The sequence below is a fragment of the Diplotaxodon limnothrissa genome, linkage group LG17 (assembly GCF_057381915.1).
Source record: "Diplotaxodon limnothrissa isolate DT_005_m linkage group LG17, D_limnothrissa_male_GT1.1, whole genome shotgun sequence".
Classification (NCBI taxonomy): Eukaryota; Metazoa; Chordata; class Actinopteri; order Cichliformes; family Cichlidae; genus Diplotaxodon; species Diplotaxodon limnothrissa.
In genome coordinates this window covers 9,081,313-9,093,264 of record NC_140612.1, presented here as the reverse complement: position 1 = coordinate 9,093,264, position 11,952 = coordinate 9,081,313, and positions in this window count along the sequence as shown.

Genomic DNA, 11,952 nt, shown 5'->3' with positions numbered 1-11,952 from the left:
TTATAGTCCCTAAAAAAATCTACATGGTATTCTATATCTCATGTATCCTGAAGATGTGGCAGATCACTCTCCATGTCTGGAGAATTACACATGCAGCATGTAAGCTGTTGTGATCAGTGTGCCCAAAGAAAGAAACCAGTGCTGAACACATAATAGTGTTTTTTTGCAAAATGACACCAAAATGAGCAGCGACTTCAAAGCCCTGTCGAAAAAGAGTGTATAAATAGAACCGTCTTAGGAGCAACAAAGACAGAGGAGCTTTAAAATATGTTGCAGTTGAGATTGGAATTAAATATTCTCTTTGATTTTAAAAAGGAAAAAAGGCTCTTTTTGTTGGTTTACAGCCCTGTAAGTCACATACATACACACACAGAAGAGACATGGACAACAAATTAGAGCTTGTATCTGTAAAAATTATGATCCAGTTAATAAAAAGCCATAACCTTCTACAGGTGCATAACTGCAGCCATAAACCATTTAGGCAGATGGTTAATAAGCCTTTGTCATTACAGGCTCACAACAAGCATGACAAACCGATCCAGCTAAATAATGGTGCAGATAGTCTAATAAGCACAGCATACCTCAAGGTGGTGGATTTAACAGGTGTGAATGTGGTGCATTATATGAAAGCATGACGTTATAATGGCAACAGGGCTGGGGGCTACATGTCAAGACAAGAGGGTATGTGACACTGCATCATATATTATCCCCCCACACACCCCACCTCTCCCTGATCCTGCAGTCATGGTTGTTTCATTAGCTCATCTCGGAGCTTCAAAGGCCCTGGGTGGGGGGTGTCTATGAAAGGATGAAGGGGCTTAATTTGTGCATACATTTAAGCGCCAAATTATTAAATACGGTGTACAGTGCCACTGTTCAGATGCTCAGTAGCAAAGCTCACCAAATTCTGAAAAATGCCATTCAAGTTGTCACGTGATGTCAGCCCAAGAAAAATGTATGGTCGTGACAAAACATGAGGGAAAACCATCAAATGTCCCTCCTGTGGACATTTACAGGATATTTTAATATTTATTTAAGTTATTTTTTTTTCTGTTTTTTATCCAGTAAAATCTGACTTCAGCTGCAGTCTTTGCTAACCCCAGATTAATGTGGTTATTCATTAAGGGAACTCCATCATTAGCACAGACTTAACATGAAATGGGCTACGGCAGCAGGTATGTGTCTGTCACTGTCGCCTTACGTTGTAAAGTAGAGTAGTTATCCATCTGGCAGGCTGCTGGTGACGGATCCGGTTAAGAAAGAAAAAAATCACTCAGCTCGCCCCTTTGGAAACCGCAGCACCGGACGGGATCAGTCTACCGGGACAAACCGAACCGGTGTGAAACCAGGACAGGTACCCGCGCTATCAGCCGCATCTTTAGTGCCCCCGAAGCCAGAAGACGGAGGAGATGAGCGCATCAACCGGGGCAGTGTGATTCATCTCAGGGTCAGGTTTAAATCCAACTCGGTTACACGCGCGCAGACTACACACTGCTTTCAGTCACATCCCCTTCGGTCCATTTAGAAAATAAGAAGCAGGCGCGCAATGTCACAACACAGATTCCGTGACCAACGGAGGGGAGCGGCGTGCTTCTCCTACTTCTTCTCCGGTACCGTAAAGCACGCTGCAGGAAAAAACACATTCAGCACGAGCATCCCCTCCCATACGTCCCTCGTAGAGAGAGAGAGAGAAAGAGAGAGGAGGGGGAGGAAAGATGGATGAAGATGGAACGAGGACGCGTGGATGTGCGTGCCTGTGTGCGGTAATCGCGCACGGGTGAGAGTTTGTGAGAGCAAAGAGGAGAAGTCGTCTTTTATCTCATTGTGCAGGTGCGCGTGCACGTGCACGTGAAGTCGAGGTTGTCTCTGAGACTGTTGCCATGCTGCCTCCATCTTTTCCTATGAGGTTTTTTTTTTTTCTATTTTGGTGCGCAAAAATAGCCCGGTTTCGATTAGAGATAATATTCAATGAAAAGGTTTATTTTAAACAAACGCCACGCTCTTATAAGGCAATGTCTTTTAACGGATGATATGATGTAATAATGTCTTATTAACTATTAAGAAATTATCTTTTAACTCTATAGTTCCGCTACAAGCTACAACCAATTATGAGTTGCCACGTTGTTAAAAGATTCTTATTAACAATTATTAACTTAATTATAAGGGTCCTGCAAATAAGCCTGGACTAAAATCCACTAATCACCAACTTGTAGTATTTATAACTGGATTTGATGGCATATTAGAGAATGATAAACCAAGAAAGCCCTTTATTGAAGTTAATACGAACAGACAGTAGTAATCCATCAGTCCTTATATTTATAAATGACTTATCCATTGTGCTTTATACTATAACTATTTGCATTCCAAACAAGCGTCTCTTTTTCTTTAAATTACGTATGACAAGTCACCAGCAATATCAGTATCTGAACCCACCCTGCTAAACACACACTAATCTTTGGCCTCTGTGATAAATGTGTCCCTCCTCCTCCTGACCATCATTTTAGCATCCAAAGTGAAATGTGAATCTGAAAGGCAACGGTGCCACGTTGTCATTGAATCTTAACCTATTCTCGCTTGCTCATTATTTAATTTCACAGCACAACTGTTGGTAATGATGCCTATCTCCACACTGACTGGCCTATAGTGGCATGACACAAGACACACAAACATCAAAGACGAGCCACACATGTGATGCAGTGGTGGAAGCAGCCGGGGACCCTGCTGGCATTGTGGACGACATGATGGATGCTAAGTGAGCAGCCTTACCCAGAGCTCAGTGTGGTGCAAACTGCTGCTTACATTCAGTAGTCATCTGAGTGGGCTGCTGTTTTGAGGCTTCTAAGTCTAATCAGTTCATTCACAGGCAGCACGAGCCAATTCAATACTATTTGTTTATTTCAATTTCACTCAGCAGAGCTTAAATCCACTTTACAGAAATGCCCACTTTCTTCAGTCTTGGCAACACAAGTACAAACAGGTTGGCAGTGAAGTAATAGCTAAACTTCCTGTACGTACGCCTGTGTCTCAGCTCAGAGTTTCACTCTGAAGTGTAATCTGTTGCCTGCGGTTTTACACCTCAGCTGCACGTTTCATGCGGATTAGCAAAGATGAGCATCGTCATTTTCCAAAATCCTCGATTAAATCAATACTTTACATTTCTGCAAATCATTCCACACAGAGAGGCACTGGTTTGAGATCTGAGAAGCAGGACTGTGGCAGGAACATCAGGACAAATTAGCCTAAGGAGGGTGACAGCAGCTGTCCCTGCCTTATTTCTACTGCCCATAACGGCATAGTGAGGCTGCTCAGAGGCCAGCATGACACAGTGCATTGGCAGTAGGCAGCTTTAGGTGTGCAACTGTGTGAGTGCGTTATGTGTGTTACTGCAGAAGAGCACTCATACCTGCAGATCTGCTCTACAGGAAGTCAAATCCATGAATAAAATAGGATTCGATAATCAAATACAACAGATTAGACCCATTTTAATGCTGTAAAATAAATAAGATTAGACATTGGGTGTTAGACTGTTTTAATAGCATTTCAGTATACTTCTTCCCAATCATCCGAATGCTAAGAGTTTCTTTCCAAAACAGCAGCGACAGTCAGGATGTGTTTTCGATCAATTTAAACACTGTGTGAAATAAATTATATTGTAGGTCTGGACTGCTTGTGTGGGAGGTCATGACAACATGATAACAAGTACCATTAGAGTAGTACAATTAGAGTAATTATGTTGGCCCCTGGAAAAAATTAGATATAGGTACAGTAAATCTTGTGGCTCCCCGTGAAGACTTAAACCGACCTGTGACTTTGCAGCTCTGCTTTATTCTATTGTACTCAAGTCTACTGTAACAGTGACATAGTATCCTTATGCCATCTGTACCAGTAGGCAGTGCCAGGATGAAGCTCCCGTTAAACCCAGATGGCAGCACTGGGATTCTCCAAGATCGACTGAGTTTGACAACAGTCTGCGAGAAACCAGGAAGCCAGCCAGCCCGTCACCCTGTCACTCAGCTAGTCATCTTCTTCTGTCTAGCCCTTCTTTTTTCCTTTCCCACTACACATCCACTTTACCTCCATGTCAGTCCTTTAAGTATTTGGTTAAATAGCTTAAAATGTTCAGGGTCTAAAAAAAAAAAATTCAGCTGGGACTGCATTTTGTTGCCTGGCAACAACAGATACCAAATATAGAGGCTTTTTAGATAATTTTGTTTTCAAAAGAGGACATCCTACAATAAAGAAGTCTACTTTTAGAACACGGATGACAGCACAAATGGAAAAACATTTTAAAAACACAGTACAGTCTACTGCTGAAAGGATGGTGAGCAGCTCCTCTTTTGAGACTCAAGCCACTGATTATGTACTCGTGCAGCTGAAGAAATAAAAATAAAGTGAAAATGTTATTTTTATTCTCCATTATTTAATACAACATGGTCAACTTTGAGGTATTATATACTCCTTACAAGTGAAACATTGCAAAATATTTACTGTTTCCTTTTGATGACTATGGCTTATAGGGGCGACTGCGGCTCAGGGGGTTGGGAATCGCATCTGTAACCGGAAGGTCGCCAGTTCGATCCCTGGGCTCTCTGTCCTGGTCGTTGTGTCCTTGGGCAAGACACTTTACCCTACTTGCCTACTGGTGATGGCCAGAGGGGCCGATGGCGCGATATGGCAGCCTCGCTTCTGTCAGTCTGCCCCAGGGCAGCTGTGGCTACAACTGTAGCTTGCCTCCACTGTTGTATGAATGTGAGAGTGAATGAATAGTGGTATTGTAAAGCGCTTTGGGTGCCTTGAAAAGCGCTATATAAATCCAATCCATTATTATTATAGCTCATGAAAGTCACACACATACATCAGAAAAGTACTTTTGTTTATAAACGCAGTACTTTACCGTGAATTACTATATCGGTGCATGGTGGCATAGAGGTGATCAACTTGTGGCAATGTGGAGGTGTTATTTAAGCCCAGGCTGCTTTGATAGCCACCTTCAACTCATTTCTTTTAGGTCAAGGTCACTCGAGGGCAATATCTGTCTGCTGATAGTAATATCATGGTCAGCAAACCCTTTGGTCGTAATGTTGGTGCTGTGGGGAGGTGTTGCGTCCTGCTGGAAAAGCAAAATCGTCACCTCCATAACGTTTTGTCAGCAGATGGAAGCATGAAGTGCACTAAAATCTCCCAGTAGCTGGGTAGCTTTGGACCAACCACCACCAAAACCAGAACCCCAAAACATCAGAGGCCCCTGAACCTTCACACTGGACCTTAAACACCTTGGAGTCTATGCCTCTCCACGCTTGGTCCATACTCTTAGACATTCATTTCCAATGAAGTTTCCCATTTTCAATTTCCAAATGAAATATAAAATTTAGTTTTATGTGAATAAATGACTTTGAACCACTGAGTAACAATCCTGTTCTTGTGCCTTTTCCCAGATAGATGCTTCTGACGGTGTTTGTGACTCAGGCCTGGCTTGATATCAGGAATCTGACCGTTGTACAGTAGCACCTTTCCTGAGGCCCCACGTTTGTTGTGGCCCCCCAGGCCTTAGTCCACTCCTTCTGAAGCTCTCCCAAGTTCTTCAATCGACTTTCCTTGACAATACTCTCAAAGCTTTGGTTATCTTTGTTGCTTGAGCACCTGTTACTACGAGGACGCTGTTCCCATCAACATTCCAGCAATATGCTTCCATACAGCACTCTGCAAACAGCCAGCCTTTGCAGGAATGACCTCCTGTGGCTTACTCTCAGAAGGGAGGAGGGTGTTAAAGATTGTCATGGCAACTGTCAAGTCAGCAGTCTTCCCCACAATTGTTGCATGAGATATACAGTATCTCTCGTATGTTTGCTTCTCAAGGTAAAAGCTTAACACACTAGCTTTGCATTGCCTTTAAAACACAGAGATAAGCAACGGTCAGTTTTTGGCCTATTGACTGTCAGAACCTAAATGCATCACTACTACAAGTGTTGTTTAGCCTTGTTTCACAAGGCTAAACAACACAATAGCCTTGTTTCACATCTGGAACCACATCTGGGGTCACATCTGAATCACTGCATAGTCTGAAATTGATAACAGTTCAAATAGATTGGACAAATATAATAAAAACAGAAATAGAGGCAATCAATCAGACCTTACTGGGTACGGTTTCATTTTAAATTTCTACATCTATAAAATGATATAACAACTCTAACATTTCTTTACTCTATAAAGGAAATCAGGTATGGATACATAACCAATTACAAAAGCAAATGAACAAAGCAAACTAAAAAAGCTCCAGATGAAAAATGGATAATGCAAAATGTGTACATGCACTGACTGTACAGTATGTGCAGCCTGCTGCAGTTGCTTTTTTAGTTTGCTTTATTTTTCCATTTATTTCATCTGTGTGTTTCTTTTTTATTTCTTTTTTTTTTTCAGTTATTGCTTGTGATCATTGTGAGCTGTTACATCCTGGAAATGATTTGGGGGTTTTTCCCTTAAAAAAAACACGTTAATACTTGCTCCAGACAAAAGAGACTAGAAAGATGGAGACACAAGCTCCATTTCTTCATAGCGAATGGGAGCGCTGGAGAGGAGTGAAGATCACTGCTTAAAAGTCCAGTTGTCAATAGGAACATCAAGATCATACTGATTAGCTGCCAGACAGCAATAATATCTCAAATGTGCTGTGCTGACCATCTCTGCAAAACAAGGTGAGAAGGGTTTTAAAACCACCCAAAGTTGTTCAAGGCATGTGCCCATCAGCTGGGTATCAAGTATCTCTTTAACCTCACATCTGTCCCTGTGTTTTAACACAAAGGGACAGATGTGAGCACTTCCTTAACACTTCCTTCCTTCCTTCCTTCCTTGCTGTGAAGAAGAATAATGTGCAGTAAAACAGAGAAGTTAGAGGAGGCTATGTCCAGTAAGTATGTGGCACCATGTTGAGGATGTTTGAGTTTATGGTGGTCACAAGAAAACAAATTGGCCTACTGAGGTAAAACCTGAGGATGAATGACATCAATCACACAAATGGGGGTAGATCTTGACAGTCTGCATCATAAAAAAGGACATTATCAAGACTTTTGGATGTATATAGCGTCCAGTTAAGACCTCACACAGTCACATAGACCAGCTGGCGGCCTTCTGGCAACCTCCGGTCACTAGAGGAAAATTGGGATTCCCCACCATTTGGTAGTGGTTGCTGGCTTTAACCAAGTGAAATCAGTCACAAAGAGATGCATCAGAAATGTCCTTCTGATTGCTTCGGTCACGGGGAAATTATTGCTGCAACCACCAAATTTCAAAACGCACACTTTTCCCTAGCAACCTGTGAGTCCCTAGTAACCTGGGTCACTGTTACTAGGGTTACTAGAGGAGTCGCCAGGCGTGCATGCATGGAGATCTAGCAATCAGTTTCACAGTGAGTGCCAGCAACCTTCAGCAACTGCTGACCATCCAGTCAGGGAATACACATTTTTCCGGTGGTTACCAGATGGTCACAGACTGGCGGCTAAGCTAGTCAAGCAGTTCCAGCCAAAAGGTGGATAAATAAACCACTTAACTTCAGATACTTCATATAAGGAAGTCCTTCCTATAGGCATCCATTTATATAATTTGTCTTGTTAACAGTTTTTTTATTTTTACTTTATGTCAGCCCGACTTTCTAAAACAGGAGAAAAAAAAAGAGAGTGCATGAACGTCTCTGTAGTTTGCAAATACAAGAAGAGCATCCTTCAGTTGGAGACAAAATGTTTTAAAACTGTAAAAGATAAAACATTGTAGTCAAAAACCTGAAGTGGCATCTCTGGATATATATTTTTACTGTAACATTTAAAAGTCATTTTAGACCCAAGTTTTCACAAGGGGTTATTTGGAAAGGTTACAGAAAGCTTGCTTTCAAATAACTCAGAGGAAATGTCAGTTTTAAAGAAAATAAATGAGAGATGCTGCATTTTGTACCCAGTGTAATACTTTGGTGGGCCAAACTCAGTATGAGAGCCAATTTCTGCACACAGGTCCTATTTCAGGCACTTTGGATTCAACTGATTTTGCCCACAGGGGTTATTTTGGGGCACCCTGGTTTAGAAAGCCACGCACGCATCTGCTATAAACATACATCACAAAGCTGTACATTTAGATAGCTTGCCTATTTTTTGGCACTAGATTGCAGCTCCTTAAACACCTTGAGTTTATTCTAAGAGTGCTATCCACAAATAATACAATAGTGCCCATAATAACACAATGGCAGGATTCCCAGCTCTGTTGATACAGTAGATTTATCAGTGGTGTCCAAACTCTGGCTCTAATGAATTACACAAAGTGGACATGGATTTCTTATTGCAGCGCTGGGTCATATCTACAAAACTGTGGACTATTACATCTTTCTAAGGATCAGTTTGTGCCTTGAGAGTACCAGTTATCTTACTTTAAAGTCACAGTTTTGAGTCAAGGTGACAGTAGGTGTTCTAAATATGACAGTAAATTCCTGGCAACTGGAAGCTGGGAATTTACTGTTAAACTGCTCACAGCATTATTACTGCATTTTCATTTACATCATGGTTACATTTTCTTATTCACCAGGCCTATAGACCTGTATTTTCATTTATACCGTTACTACTTATTAATGTTTTCATTTTCCACATTGTTACTTTTTGTCATTTACAATATTATTATTGTATTTTAAATGTATAGTATTACAGTATGAGTACTGTTTTTCAGTTACAAAGTAACATTATGGTTTTCTGATGCAATTACAGCAAAGAAAAATTTAAGTTATGAACTTATTTTGCCACTTTGCCTTTTACAATACTGTATTATGTGTATGGTGTATACATAATACAGTATCTTATTATATGTCCACATCACAATACTGCTTAAATGAGTAAAAATCAGTTACGGTGCAGGTTTAGATTCATGGTAAGCAAAGCATACTATTTGTTTTTTTAACATAATTTATGATGGCTGAGATTAGGATTGTGGGTAATAATAGTCTTGGTAAATGTAGTGATATAAACATGTGCGCCTCAATGGATAACCATTAAGCTAATTGTACTATTAGAACCATATTCATAAGCAACTTGAGAAAATGAGTTTGTTCAACATGCAAAAACATAACTGCATCCCAGAGAGACAATATGAGCATGTGATGGGACCCTGCAGGTAGCAGGATGCCATGCTGTGAACGAACAGCCTCGCGCCGAGCCAGCGAGAAGACTTGGGTCATTAAATCGCTGAAGCCTCCACAGTTGCTTCCTGTTAAGACAGTCGCTAAGTTAATGTTGCCAAGCAACACAAATACAGTGAGAGCCAGAAGGGAGATATTTAACCAAATTCACTGGAAAAAAAAGGGAAAAAAAGAGACTTTGGGTGACATTGTGAGGTTTGGATTTCAGAGAAATTGTAATTGAGGATATCTGGGTCAGATACATCATTTCTAGGACTAAGCCCAAGCACGGGCAGAAGTCTCCAGCAGCAGGAGACAAATCTAGTCCCTTCTTAAAAATGTTATGCCCCATAGATAAGTATATATTCCGTACTACTAAACACAAACAGATATCTAATACTGTAATAATACTACATACATTGCTGTCACTCAAATTCTAAAGCAAACATATGATAAGAAGAGGTCTGCCTTAGCCCCACACCTGTAAATCTGCATTTGTCCCTCACTCAACTACACTTTGGAAGGCTAGTCCATGACTGAACCTGAAATGACCAGGTCTATATCTCTGCTTTTTGCAGGAACCAAATTGTGGTGCATAAAGCAATTTTTAATAATGGAAGGGGAGACTTACCAAAGTTATTACCAGTGTTGGGACTAATGCGTTATTAAGTAATGCGTTACAATAACTACGTTATTATTATGGTAACGAGGACGGTAACTAGTTATTATGCCAAAATCAGGAACGCGTTACTCATTACTGGGATTTAGATAGGGTCGTTACTCGTTACTTCGTGTGGTGGCTATCGCGGAGATTCAGTAACATTAGCAAGTGGTGGAGGCCAGCAGGTGGATGAAGGAAAAGGGAGGTAGAAGGAAAAGAGACCCGAGGCGGCCGCCGGTCCAAGTGTGAACTGAACCTCAGGTAAGAAGTTATGACCTGCAGTCTCTCTGGGTCAGATATGAACCAAGTTTAGGTGGAGTTTATTTTCGTTATTCTGACTTTTTCTGTACTGCGTACTAGCTAGCATGACGGAGTTTCTATACAGCTGGGTGGGTGCTATGATGTTAATGATGTTGAACTTTATTTTGTTCATAAGTTATTAGAGTTGCCAACCGTCCCGTCTGGTATTCAGAGAAAATATTAAGCGTTTCTTATTGAGGTGAAAAGGAACAGTTTGTCCCGTAATTCAGCTACAATGAAAAAGGCACAAAGCTGGAGTTATTCTGTGTCTTTGCTGCACAGCTGCCTCTTCTTCTTTCATTCTCCCCCCTCCCTCTCCCGTTTCTACTTCAATCATGAAAACTGATCAATGATCAGCTGATCGGCTCTCTTGTTTGTTTATCGCTCACTTTGCGCCGAAGGATGTCGCGCTAAACAACAGCAGCACGTTTAAGCTTGATCAGCTATTGTTAGAGTTTATTTAATATTAATTTCTAGTATCAGCTGATGTTTGCTGGAGCCACAGCTGTAAAGCTGCTGGTCATGATATCGGTTTGGTTATCTGGTGAGAGGGAAACATGAAGATGAAACCAGGAGATGTCCTTACTGAATCATCAGAGCTGAACAGGTGATGGAGAAACAGGTTTACCTTTTAGGTGACATGAATGAGTTGAAGGGAAGTTATGAACTGTTTCTGAGAGACAAATAACACCAGGATCCTTTTTTAGGTAGCTGACAGCTGGTAACTGTGCAGGGGCGGATCTAGCAAAGTGTTGCCAGGGGGGCCAGGTAGAAATACTTTTCTTTCTTATTCTCATTTAAAATGTCTAGCTTTTAAAAAATAATTATCTGAATCTTACAACAAACGATTGATAGATTGATGCATATATACCATCAAAACAGTGTACATCACTGTCACAACAGTGTTTATTTTCATTCAAAGGCTTTATGATTTTTCCTATAATGGTGGGCCAGTCTCTAGTCAAAATGCCCGGGCCAATTTTCTGTCCCAGTCCAGCCCTGTATGCAGCTCATCTGCAGTCTGGTGTTGCCTACATCTTCCTATTCAGAAGGCAGAATTTCCGAGTTCTGAGTACAATCGAAAGCACCACGACTGCAGTTTTTGTGTTAGATGTAAAAGGTGCGCATGATGCTGTGACGACGTAGGCTAGAATCATGGCAGCAGTCAATGACGGTCCAGGCGTGGGATTTCTCTCGTGGAAATATGCACATTATCTTTTCCTTTCTATTGTTAGGTGGCACAGTGCACTGTGGCAAGTAAGCAAGCTAGAAGACTGGCAAAGTTATGGAAGAAACACATTAACAAGAGAATTCTGTGTAAAACCAAAGTTACTTTCCCTAGTAACTAGTTACTTTGAAAGTAACGAGTAACTTGAAGTAACTGAGTTACTTTTGAGAGAAGTAACTAGTAATGTAACTAAGTTACTATTTTAAAGTAACTTACCCAACACTGGTTATTACAAACAGATCTTTAAACCATTTCTGTGCATTTTTCTGTGGTTTATGGTTTTACAAAGCAACAATTCAAGAATGCTCTGCTTTGTTCTACAAATAACACATTTTCTTAGTTTGTGGAAGCAAGTCAGTAAGTATTTACCGTCTTACAGGAAAACCACAAACTACCCACAGACAACTGCTGTTCTGCAAACTGTAAAAAGTACATGGCACACACTCATCAACAGTATGATGGTCCTTGCAGGTGAATTTCTCAAGAGCTCTTTATCTCACAGGCTTATGAATAGGTGATGAGAAGTCTTAATGCAATGTGATTCATGGAGAGTAACAACTCCAATCTGCAGCGCCTCACATGCACACACATGTACGCACACACTCACACAGTCGTGTA